A 12,009-nucleotide genomic window follows, 5' to 3' on the forward strand; every position below is an offset into this window, starting at 1 on the left:
ATTGAAGGGTCTGGGAGCTCATAGACGAGGGTCTTACCAATGGGATTAATATAGGTAACTGAACGGGCTGGGTGCTCTGAGCTGGGGATCCTACTTATGTGGTTAATATAGGTAACTGAAGGGGCTGTGTGTTCAGAGCGGGAGTCTTAAAAATGGGGTTAATATAGGTAACTGAAGGGGCTGGGTGCTCAGAGCTGGGTTAATATTAACCAATAGGGTTAATATAGGTAACTGAAGGGGCTGGGGTCCTACCAATGGTGTTAATATAGGAAACTGAAGGGGCTTGGTGCTCAGAGCTGTGTGTCCTAACAATGGCTGGGATTCTACCAATGGTGTTAATAGAGGTAACTGAAGGGGCTGGGTGCTCAAACTGGAAGTCCTACCAATGGGGTTAATATAGGTAATTGAAGGGGTTGGGTGTTCAAGCTGAGGGTCTTACCAGTGGGGAAATATAGGTAACTGATGGGGCTGGGTGCTCAGAGCTGGGGGTCGTTACAAAAGGTTAATATAGGTAACTGAAGGGACTGGGTGCCCAGAGATGTGGGTCCTACCAATGGGGTTAATATAGGTAATAGAAGTGGCTGGGTGCTCAGAGCTGGAGGTCCTACCAATTAGGTAAATATAGGTAATAGAAATGGCTGGGTGCTCAGAGCTGGAGGTCCTACCAATGGGGTTAATATAGATACTGAAGGTGCTGGGAGCTGAGAGTTGAGGGTCCTACCAATGAGGTTAATATAGGTAACTGAAGGGGTTGGGTGCTCAAGCTGGGGGTCCTTCTAATTGGTTTAATATAGGTAACTGAAGGGGCTGGGTGCTCAAGCTGGGGGTCCTACCAATGGTATTAATATAGGTAACTGAAGGGGCTGGGTGCTCGGAAATGGGGATCCTATCAATGGGGTTAATATAGGTAACTGAAGAAGCTGGGATCCCAGAGATGAGGGTCATTCCAATGGGGTTAATATAGGTAACTGAAGGGCTGGTTGCTCAAGCTGGGGATACTATCAATGGGGTTAATATCAGTAACTGATGGGGCTGAGTGCTCAGAGTTGGGAGGGTTCTACCAATGGTCTTAATATATGTAACTGAAGGGGCTGGGTGCTCAGAGCTGGGTTAATATTAACCAATGGGGTTAATATAGGTAATTGAAGAGGCTGGGGTCCTACCATTGGTGTTAATATAGGTAAATGAAGGTGTTGGGTTCTCAGAGCTGGTGGTCCTACCAATGGTGTTAATATAAGTAAATGAAGGGGCTGGGTGCCCACAGCTGGGGGTCCTACCAATGCTGTTAATATAGGTAATAGAAGGGTCTGGGTGCTCAGAGCTGGAGGTCCTACCAATGGTGTTAATATAGGTAACTGAAGGGGCTGGGTGCTCAGGAATGGGGTGCCTACCAACTGGGTTAATATTGGTAATTGATGGAGTTGGGTGCTCAAACTGGGGGTCCTACCAATGGGATTAATGTAGGTAACTGATGGGGCTGGGTGCTCAGAGTTGGGGGTCCTACCGATCGTATTCATATAGGTAACTGAAGGGGCTGGGTGCTCAGAGGTAGGGGGTCCTACTAATGGGGTTAATATAGATAACTGAAGGTCCTGGGAGCTCAGCACTAGGTGTCCTACCAATGGGATTAATATAGGAAACTGAAGGGCCCTGGTGCTCAAGCTGGGGGTCCTAGAAATGGGGTTAACATAGGTAACTGAAGGGGCTGGGTGCTCAAATGGGGGGTCCTACCAATGGGCTTAATGTAGGTAACTTATGGGGCTGGCTGCTCAGAGATAGGGGTCCTACCAATAGGATTAATCTAGGTAACTGAAGGGGCTGGGAGCTCATAGCTGAGTGTCTTACCAATGGTGTTAATATAGGTAACTGAAGGAGCTGTGTGCACAGAGCAGGAGACCTACCAATGGGTTAATATAGGTAACTGAAAGTGATGGGATCTCAGAGCTGAGGGTACTACCAATGGGGTTAATATAGGTAATTGAAGGGGCTGAGTGCTCAGAGCTGGGCGTCCTACAAATGGGGTTAATACAGGAAACTGAAGGGGATAGGTGCTCAAGCTGTGGATCCTACCAATGGTGTTAATATAGGCAACTGACTGGGATGGGTGCACAGAGCTGGGGGTCCTACCAATTGGGTTAATATAGGTAACAAGGGGATGGGTGCTCAGATTTCGGGGTCCCACCAATGGGGTTAATATTGGTAACTGATGGAGCTGGGTGCTCAGAGCTGCGGCTCCTACCAATGGGGTTAATATAGATATTTGAAGGGTCTGGGAGCTCAGAGCTGGAGTTCCTAACAATGGCGTTAATATAGGTAACCGAAGAGGCTGGGAGCTCAGAGTTGGAGATCCTACAATGAGGTTAATATAGGTAACTGAAGGGACTGGGATCTCAGAGCTGGGGTTCCTACCAATGGGGTTAATATAGGTAACTGATGGTGCTGGGTGCTCATACCTGGAGGTCCTACCAATCAGGTTAATATAAGAAACTGAAGGGCCTCAGTGCTCAGACCTGGGGGTCCTATCAATGGGGTTAATATAGGTAATTGAAGGGGCTGGGTACTCAGAGCTGGGGGTCCTACCAATGGAATTAATATAGGTAACTGTAGGGGTTGGGTACACAGACTTTGGGATCCTACCCCATGGGGTTAATATATGTAATTGAAGGGGTTATATGCTGAGAGATGGAGGTCCTACCAATGGACATACTGTAGGTACCTGAAGGGGCTTAGTGCTCAGAGCTGTGGGTCCTACCAATGGGGTTAATATACCTGGGAGCTCAGAACCGGGGGTCTTACCAATGGGGTTAATATAGGTAACTGATGGGACTGTGTGCTCAGAGCTGGGGGTCCTACAAAGGGGTTAATATAAGTAACTGGAGGGGCTGGGTGCTCAGAGATGGGGGTCCAACTAATGGGGTTAATATAGGTAATTGAAGGGTTGGGAGCTCAGAGCTAGGGCTTCTACCAATGGGTTATAATAGGTAACTGAAGGATCTGGTTGCGCAGAGCTGGGGATCCTACCAATGGGGTTAATATAGGTAAATGAAGGGACTAGGTGCTCAGAGCTTCGAGTCCTACCAATGGGGTTAATATAGATAACTGATGGGGCGGGGTGCTCAAAGCTGGGGGTCTTCCCAATGGGGTTAACATAGGTAACTGAAGGGGCTGGGTGCTGAGACCTGGAGTTCCTACCAGTTGGCTTAATGTAGGTAACTGAAAGGCCTGGGTGCTCAGAGCTGTGGGTCCTACCAATGGGTTTAATACAGGTAACTGAAGGGGCTGGGAAATCAGAGCTGTGGATCCTACCAAATGGGGTTAATTTAGGTAACTGATGGGGTTGGGAGCTTAGTGCTGGGGTCTTACCAATTGGGTTAATATAGGTAACTGATGGGGCTGGGTGCTCAGAGCTTGGGGTACTACCAAAGGAGTTAATAAAAGTAACTGGAGGGGCTGTGTGCTCAGAACTGAGGGTCCTACTAATTGGGTTAATATAAGTAATTGAAGGGGCTGGGAGCTCAGAGCTGGAGTTTCTACCAATGGGGTTAAAATAGGTAACTGAAGGGTCTTGTTGCGAAAACCTGGGGGTCCTATCAATGGAGTTAATATAGGTAAATGAAGTGGGTAGGTGTTCAGACCTGTGGGTCCTACCAACGGGGTTAATATACATAACGGATGGGACTGGGTGCTCAAAGCGAGGGGTCCTACCAATGGGGTTAACATAGGTAACTGAAGGAGCTGGGAGCTCAGAGCTGAGATTCCTACCAATGGATTTAATATAGATAACTGTAGGGGCTGGGTGCTCAGAGCGTGGGTCCTACCAATGGGGTTAATATAGGTAACTGAATATGATGGGAGCTCATAGCTGAGGGTCCTACCAATGGGGTTAATATACATGTCTGAAAGGGTTGAGTGCTCAGAGCTGGGGGTCCTAAAAATGGGATTAATATAGGTAACTGAAGGGGCACGGTGCTCAAGCTGGAAGTCCTACCCATGGGGTTAATATAGGTAACTGAAGGGGCTAGGTGCTCAGAGCTGAGGTTCCTACCAATGGGGTTAATATAGGTAACTAATGGGCCTGGGTACTCTGATACGTGGGTCCTACTAATGGGGTTAATTTTGGCAACTGAACTGGCTGGGTGCTCAGAGCTTGGGGTCCTAACAATGGGGCTAATATAGGTAACTGAAGGGGCAGGGTGCTCAGAGCTGGGGGTCCTACCAATCGGGTTAATATAGGTAAATGAATGGGCTGGGTGCTCAGAGCTGGGGGTTCTACCAAAGGGATTAATATCGGTAACTGAAAGTGATGGGAGCTCAGAGTTGAGGGTTCTACCAATGGGGTTAATATAGGTAATTGAAGACGTTGAGTGCTCAGAGCTTGGTGTCCTACCGATGGGATTAATACTACCAATGGGATTAATATAGGTAACTGAAGCGGATAGGTGCTCAAGCTGGTGATCCTACCAATGGTGTTAATGTAGGTAACTGATGGGCCTGGGTGCACAGAGCTGGGGGTCCTACCAATGGGGTTAATATAGGTAACTGAAGGGTCTAGGTGCTCAGATCGCCTACCAATGGGGTTAATTAATATAAGTAACTGATGGGGCTGGGTGCCCAGAACTGAGGGTCCTACCAACGGGGTTAATATAGGTAACTGAAGGGGCTGGGTGCTCAGAGCTCGGTGTCCTATCAATTGGCTTAATATAGGTAACTGAAGGGGCTGGATGCTCAGAGCTCTGTTAATATTAGCCAATGGGTTTAATATAGGTAACAGAATGGGCTGAGGTACTACCAATGGTGTTAATATGAGTAACTGAAGAGGCTGAGTGCTCAAAGCTGTGGGTCCTAAAAATGGCTGGGGTCCTAACAATGGGGTTAATATAGATAACTGAAGGGGATAGGTGCTCAAGCTAGGGATCCTACCAATGGTGTTAATATAGGTAACTGACTGGTCTGGGTGCACAGAGCTGGGGATCCTACCAATGGGTTTAATATAGGTAACTGAAGGGGCTGGGTGCTCAGAGTTGGGTGTTCTACCAATTGTTTTAATATAGGTAACTGAAGAGTCTGGATGCTTAGAGCTTGGGTAATATTAACCAGTGGCTTTAATATAGGTAAATGAAGGGGCTGAGGTACTGCCAATGGTGTTAATATAAGTAACTGAAGGAGCTGGGTGCTCAGATCTGCAGATCCTACCAATGGGGTTAATAATGGTTACTGATGGGGCTGGGTGCCCAGAGCGGAGGGTACTACCAAAGGGTTTAATATAGGTAACTGATGGGGCTGGCTGCTCAGAGCTGGGGGTCCTACCAATATGGTGAATCTAGGTAATTTAAGGGGCTGGGAGCTCAAAGCTGAGGGTCCTACAAATGGGGTTAATGTAGTTAACTGAAGGTGCTGAGTGCTCAGAGCTGGAGGTCCTATAAATTGGGTTAACAGGTAAATGAAGGGCTGGGAGCTCAGAGCAGGAGTCCTACCAATGGTGTTAATATAGGTAACTGAATGGGCTAGGTGCACAGAGCTGGTGGTCCTATCAATGGGGTTAATATAGGTTATAGAAGGGGCTGGGTGCTCAGGGCATGGGTCCTACCATTGGGGTTAATATAGATACTGAAGGTGCTAGGAGCTGAGAGTTGAGGGTCCTACCCATGAGGTTAATATAGGTAACTGAAGGGGCTGGGTGCCCAGAGCTGGGGGTCCTTCTAATCGGTTTAATATAGGTAACTGAAGGGGCTGGGTACTCAAGCTGGGGGTCCTACCAATGGTATTAATATAGGTAACTGAAGGGGCTGGGTGCTCAGAGATGGGAATCCTACCAATGGGGTTAATATAGGTAACTGAAGGGCTGGTTGCTCAAGCTGGGGATACTACCAATCGGGTTAATATAGGTAAATGATGGGGCTGGATGCTCAGAGTTGGGGGGGTCCTACCACTGGGGTTAATTTAGGTAACTGAAGGGGCTGGGTGCTCAGAGCTGGGTTAATATTAACCAATGGGGTTAATATAGGTAATTGAAGGGGCTGGGGTCCTAACATTGGTGTTAATATAGGTAAATGAAAGCGCTGGGTTCTCAGAGCTAGGGGCCCTACCAATGGTGTTAATATAAGTAACTGATGGGTCTGGGTGCTCACAGCTGGTGGTCCTACCAATGGGGTTACTATAGGTAATAGAAGGGGCTGGGTGCTCAGAGCTGGAGGTCCTACCAATGGGGTTAATATGGGTAACTGAAGGGGCTGGGTGCTCAGAGCTGGGTTAATATTAACCAGTGGGGTTAATATAGGTAATTGAAGGGGCTTGGGTCCTACCATTGGTGTTAATATAGGTAAATGAAGGCGCTAGGTACTCAGAGCTGGGGGTCCCACCAATGGTGTTAATATAGGTAACTGAGGAGCTGGAAGCTCATAGACGAGGGTCCTACCAATGGGTTTAATATAGGTAACTGAACGGGCTGGATGCTCTGAGCTGGGGATTCTACTTATGTGGTTAATATAGGTAACTGAAGGGGCTTGGTGCTCACTGCTGGGGGTCCTACCAATGCGCTTAATATAGGTAATAGAAGGGTCTGGGTGCTCAGAGCTGGAGGTCCTACCAATGGTGTTAATATAGGTAACTGAAGGGCCTGGGTGCTCAGGAATGGGGTTCCTACCAATGGGGTTAATATAGGTAACTGATGGGACTGAGTGCTGAGAGCTGGGTATCCTACCAATGGGATTAATATAGGTAACTTAAGGGGCTGGGAGCCCAGAAATGAGGGTGCTACCAATGGGGTTAATATAGGTAACTGAAGGGGTTGGGTGCTCAAACTGGGGGTCCTATCAGTGGGGTTAATATAGGTAACTGAAGGTGCTGGGAGCTCAGAGTTGGTGGTCCTACCAATGATGTTAATATAGGTAACTAATGGGGCTGGGAGCTCACAGCTGGGTGTCCTACCAATGGGTTTAATATAGGTAACTGAAGGGGCTGGGTGCTCGGAGATGGAGGTCCTACCAATGGGTTTAATATGGGTAACTGAAGGTGCTGGGAGCTCAGATCTGGGGGTCCTACCATTGGGGTTAATATAGGTAACTGAAGGACCTGAGTGCTCAAGCTGGAGCTCCTACCAATGGCGTTAATATAGTTAACTGAAGGGGCTGTGTGCTCAAGATGAGGGTCCTACTAAAGGGGTTAATATTGGTCACTGATGGGGCGGGATACTCAGAGCTGTGGGTCCTACCAATGGGTTTAATATAGGTAACTGAAGGGGCTGGGAACTCAGAGCTGTGGGTCCTACCAATTGGTTTAATATAGGTAACTGAAGGGGCTGGGTACTCAAGCTGAGGGTTCTACCAATGGTGTTAATATAGGTAACTGAAGGGGCTGGGTGCTAAGGGCTGGGTTAATATTAACCAATGGGGTTAATATAGGTAACTCAAGGGTCTTGGTGCTCAGAGCTGGGGGTCCTAACAATGGCTGGGGTCGTCCCAATGGTGTTAATATAGGTAAATGCAGGTGCGGGGTGCTGAGAGCTAGGGGTTCTATCAATGGTGTTAATATAGGTAACTGAAAGTGCTGGGTGCTCTGAGCTGGGGATCCTACTAATGTGCTTAATATAGGTAACTGAAGGGGCTGAGTGTTCAAGTGGGAGGTCATACCAATGGGGTTAATATAGGTAACTGAAGGGGCTGGGAGCTCAGATCTGGGGGTCCTACCAGTGTTGTTAATATAGGTAACTGAAGAGGCTGGGTGCTCAGAGTTTGGGGTCTTACAAATGTGTTTAATAAAGGTAACTAAAGGTTCTGGGAGCTTAGATCTGGGGGTCCTACCAATGGTGTTAATATAGATAACTGAAGAAACTGGGTGCTCAAGATGGAGGTTCTACCAATGGGGTCAATAGAGGTAACTGAAGGGGCTGGGTGCTCAGAGTTGGGGGTCCTACAAATGTGTTTAATAAAGGTAACTAAAGGTGCTGGGAGCTCAGATCTGGGGGTCCTACCAATGGTGTTAATATAGATAACTGAAGAAACTGGGTGCTCAAGATGGAGGTCCTACCAATGGGGTCAATATAGGTAACTGAAGGGGCTGGGTGCTCAATCTGAGGGTCCTACCAATGGGGCTAATATGTGTAACTGATGGGGCTGGGTGCTCATAGCTGGGGGTCCTACCAATACGGTTAATCTAGGTAACTGAAGGAGCTGGGAGGTCAGAGTTGGAGGTCATACCAATGGGGTTAATATAGGTAACTGAAGGGTATGGGTGCTCAGAGCGTGGGTCCTACCAATGGGGTTCATATCGGTAACTGAATATGATGGGAGCTCTGAGCTGGGGGTCCTACCAATTGCTGAATATAAGTAAATGAAGGGGCTGGGTGCTAAGAGCTGTGGATCCTTCCAATAGCATTAGTATAGGTAACTTAAGGGGCTGGGTGCACAAACTTGGGGTTCCTACCAATGGGGTTAATATAGATATCTGAAGGATTTGGTTGCTCAGAACTGGGGGTCCTACCAATGGGTTAATATAGGTCACTGAGGGGGCTAGGATGTCAGAGCCTGGGGTCCTACCAATGGGGTTAATATAGGTAACTGAAGGGGCTGGGTGGTCAGAGCTTGGGGTCCTACCTATTAGGTTAATATAGGTAACTGAAGGGGCTGAGTGCTCAGAGCTGGGGGTCCTAACAATAGGCTTAATATAGGTAATTGAATGAGTTGTGTGCTTAGAGCTGGTGATCCTACCAATGGGGTTAATATAGGTAACTGAATATGATGGGTGCTCACAGATCGGGGTCCTACCAATGTTGTTAATATAGGTAACGGAAGGGGCTGGGTGCTCAGAGTTGGGGGTCCTACAAATGTGTTTAATAAAGGTAACTAAAGGTGCTGGGAGCTCAGATCTGGGGTCCTACCAATGGTGTTAATATAGGTAACTGAAGAAACTGGGTGCTCAAGATGGAGGTCCTACCAATGGGGGTAATATAGGTAACTGAAGGGGCTGGGTGTTCAATCTGAGGGTCCTACCAATGGGGCTAATGTGTGTAACTGATGGGGCTGGATGCTCATAGCTGGGGGTCCTACCAATACTGTTAATCTAGGTAACTGAAGGTCTGGGAAGTCAGAGTTGGAGATCCTACCAATGGGGTTAATATAGGTAACTGAAGGGTCTGGGTGTTCAGAGCGTGGGTCCTACCAATGGGGTTCAAATAGGTAACTGATTATGATGCGAGCTCAGAGCTGGGGGTCCTACCAATTGATTAATATAGGTAAATGAAGGGGCTGGGTGCTAAGAGCTGTGGATCCTTCCAATGGCATTAGTATAGGTATCTCAAGAAGCTGGGTGCACAGACTTGGGGTTCCTGCCAATGGGGTTAATATAGATATCTGAAGGATTTGGGTGCTCAGACCTGGGGGATCTACCAATGGGTTAATATAGGTAACAGAAGGGGCTGGGTTCTCAGAGCTTTTGGTCCTACCAATTGGGTTAATATAGGTACATAAAGGGGTTGGGTGCTCAGAGCTGCGGGTCCTAGCAATGGGGTTAATATAAGTAACTGAAGGGGTTGGGTGCTTAGAGCTGGTGGTCCTACCAATGGGGTTAATAAAGGTAATAGAAGGGGCTGAGTGCTCAGAGCTGGGTGTGCTACTAATCGGTTCAATATAGGTAACTGAAGGGGCTGGGTGCTAAGGGCTGGGTTAATATTAACCAATGGGGTTAATATAGGAAACTCAAAGGTCTTGGTGCTCAGAGCTGGGGGTCCTAACAATGGCTGGGGTCGTACCAATGGTGTTAATATAGGTAAAGGCAGGTGCTGGGTGCTGAGAGCTAGGGGTTCTACCAATGGTGTTAATATAGGTAACTGAAAGGGTTGGGTGCTCTGAGCTGGGGATCCTACTAATGTGCTTAATATAGGTAAGTGAAGGGTCTGTGTGCTCAGAGCGGGGGTCCTACCAATGGGGTTAATATAGGTAACTGAAGGGGCTGGTGCTCAGAACTGAGGGTCCTACCAATGTTGTTAATATAGGTAACTGAAGGGGCTGGGTGCTCAGAATTGTGGGTCCTACCAATGGTTTTACTATAGGTAGCTGAAGGTGCTGGGGGCTCAGATCTGGGGGTCCTACCAATGGTGTTAATATAGGTAACTGAAGGAGGTGGGTGCTCAGAGCTCGAGATCCTACCAATTGGTTTAATATAGGTAACTGAAGGGGTGGGTACTCAAGCTAGAGGTCCTACCAATGGTGTTAATATAGGTAACTGAAAGGGATGGGTGCTCAAAGCTGGGGGTCCTACCATCGGGATTAATATTGGTAACTTATGGGGATGGGTGATAAGAGCTGGGGATCCTACCAATAGGGGTTAATATAGGTAACTACAGGGGCTGGGAGCCCAAAGATGAGGCTGCTACCAATGGGGTTAATATAGGTAACTGATGGGGTTGTGTGCTCAGAGCTGGGGGTCCTACTAAAGGTTTACTATAGGTAACTGAAGGGGATAGGTTCTCAGAGCTGGGGGTCCTACCTATGGCTGGGTTCCTACCAATGGTTTTAATATAGGTAACAGAAAGTGCTGAGTACTGAGAGCTGGGGGTCCTACCAATGGGGTTAATATAGGTAACTGAAGGGGCTGGGTCCTCAAGCTAGGGGTCCTACCAATGGAGTTAATAAAGGTAACTTAAGGTGCTGGGAGCTCAGAGCTGGGAGTCCTACCAATGGGGTTAATATAGGCAACTGAAGGGACTAGGGACTCAGAGCTGGGAGTCCTACCATTTGGTTTAATATAGGTACCTGAAGAGGCTGGGAGCTCAGAGCTGGTGATCCTACGAATGGGGTAAATATAGGTAACTGAAGAGATTGGGAACTCAGAGTTTGGTTTCCTACCAATGGGGTTGATATAGGTAACTAAAGAGCCTGGATGCTCAGAGATGTGGGTCCTACCTGATATAGGTAGCTGAAGGGGTAACTGACGGGGCTGGGTGCACAGAACTGTGGGTCCTACCAATGGGGTTAATATAGGTAAATGAAGGGGCTGGGAGCTCAGGGCTGGGAATTCTACCAATGGGGTTAATATCGGTAACTGAAGGGGCACAGTGCTCAGAGCTGGGGATCTTACCAATGGAGTTAATATAGGTAACTGAAGGGGCACAGTGCTCAGAGCTGGGAGTTCTCCCAATGATGTTAATATAGGTAACTGCAGGGGCTGGGAGCTCAGAGCTGGAGGTCCTTCCAATGGGGTTAATATAGGAAACTGAAGGGGCAGGAAGCTCAGAACTAGGGTTCCTACAAATGGGATTAATATAGGTAATTTAAGGGGTTGGGAATTCTGAGCTGGGGGTCAGACAAATAGGATTAATATAGGTAACTGATGGGTCTGGGTGCTCAGAGCTGGGGGTACTTCCAATGGGGTTCATATAGATAATGGAAGGAGCTGGGTGCTCAAAGCTGGGGGTCCTACCAATGGGATTATATAGGTAACTGAAGGGACTGGGTGCTCTGAGCTGGGCATCCTACAAATGGGATTAATATAGGTAACTGAAGGGGCTGGGTGCTCAGAGCTGCGGGTCCTTCCAAATGTGGTTAATATAGGTAACTGAAGGGGCTGGGTACTCAAACTTGGAGTCCTTCCAATGGGGTTTATATAGATAACTGAAGGGGCTGGGTCCTCAAGCTGGGGGTCCTACCAATGGAGTTAATAAAGGTAACTGAAGGTGCTGGGAGCTCAGAGCTGGGGGTCCTACCAATGGGGTTAACATAGGCAACTGAAGGGGCTAGGGACTCAGAGCTGGGAGGCCTACCATTTGTTTAATATAGATACCTTAAGGCGCTGGGAGCTCAGAACTGGGGATACTACAAATGGGGTTAATTTAGGTAACTGAAGGGCCTGGGAACTCAGAGTTGGGTTTCTTACCAACAGGGTTAATAATAGGTAACTGAAGGAGCTGGGTGCTCAAGCTGGGGGTCCTACCAATGTGGTTAATATAGGTAACTAATATAGGCCGTGGAACGAGAGATATCATTGCTGATGTCCGATGGATCTTGGTTGAAAGCC

This window comes from Chrysochloris asiatica, unplaced genomic scaffold (assembly GCF_000296735.1).
Source record: "Chrysochloris asiatica unplaced genomic scaffold, ChrAsi1.0 scaffold00594, whole genome shotgun sequence".
In the NCBI taxonomy this organism is placed as follows: Eukaryota; Metazoa; Chordata; class Mammalia; order Afrosoricida; family Chrysochloridae; genus Chrysochloris; species Chrysochloris asiatica.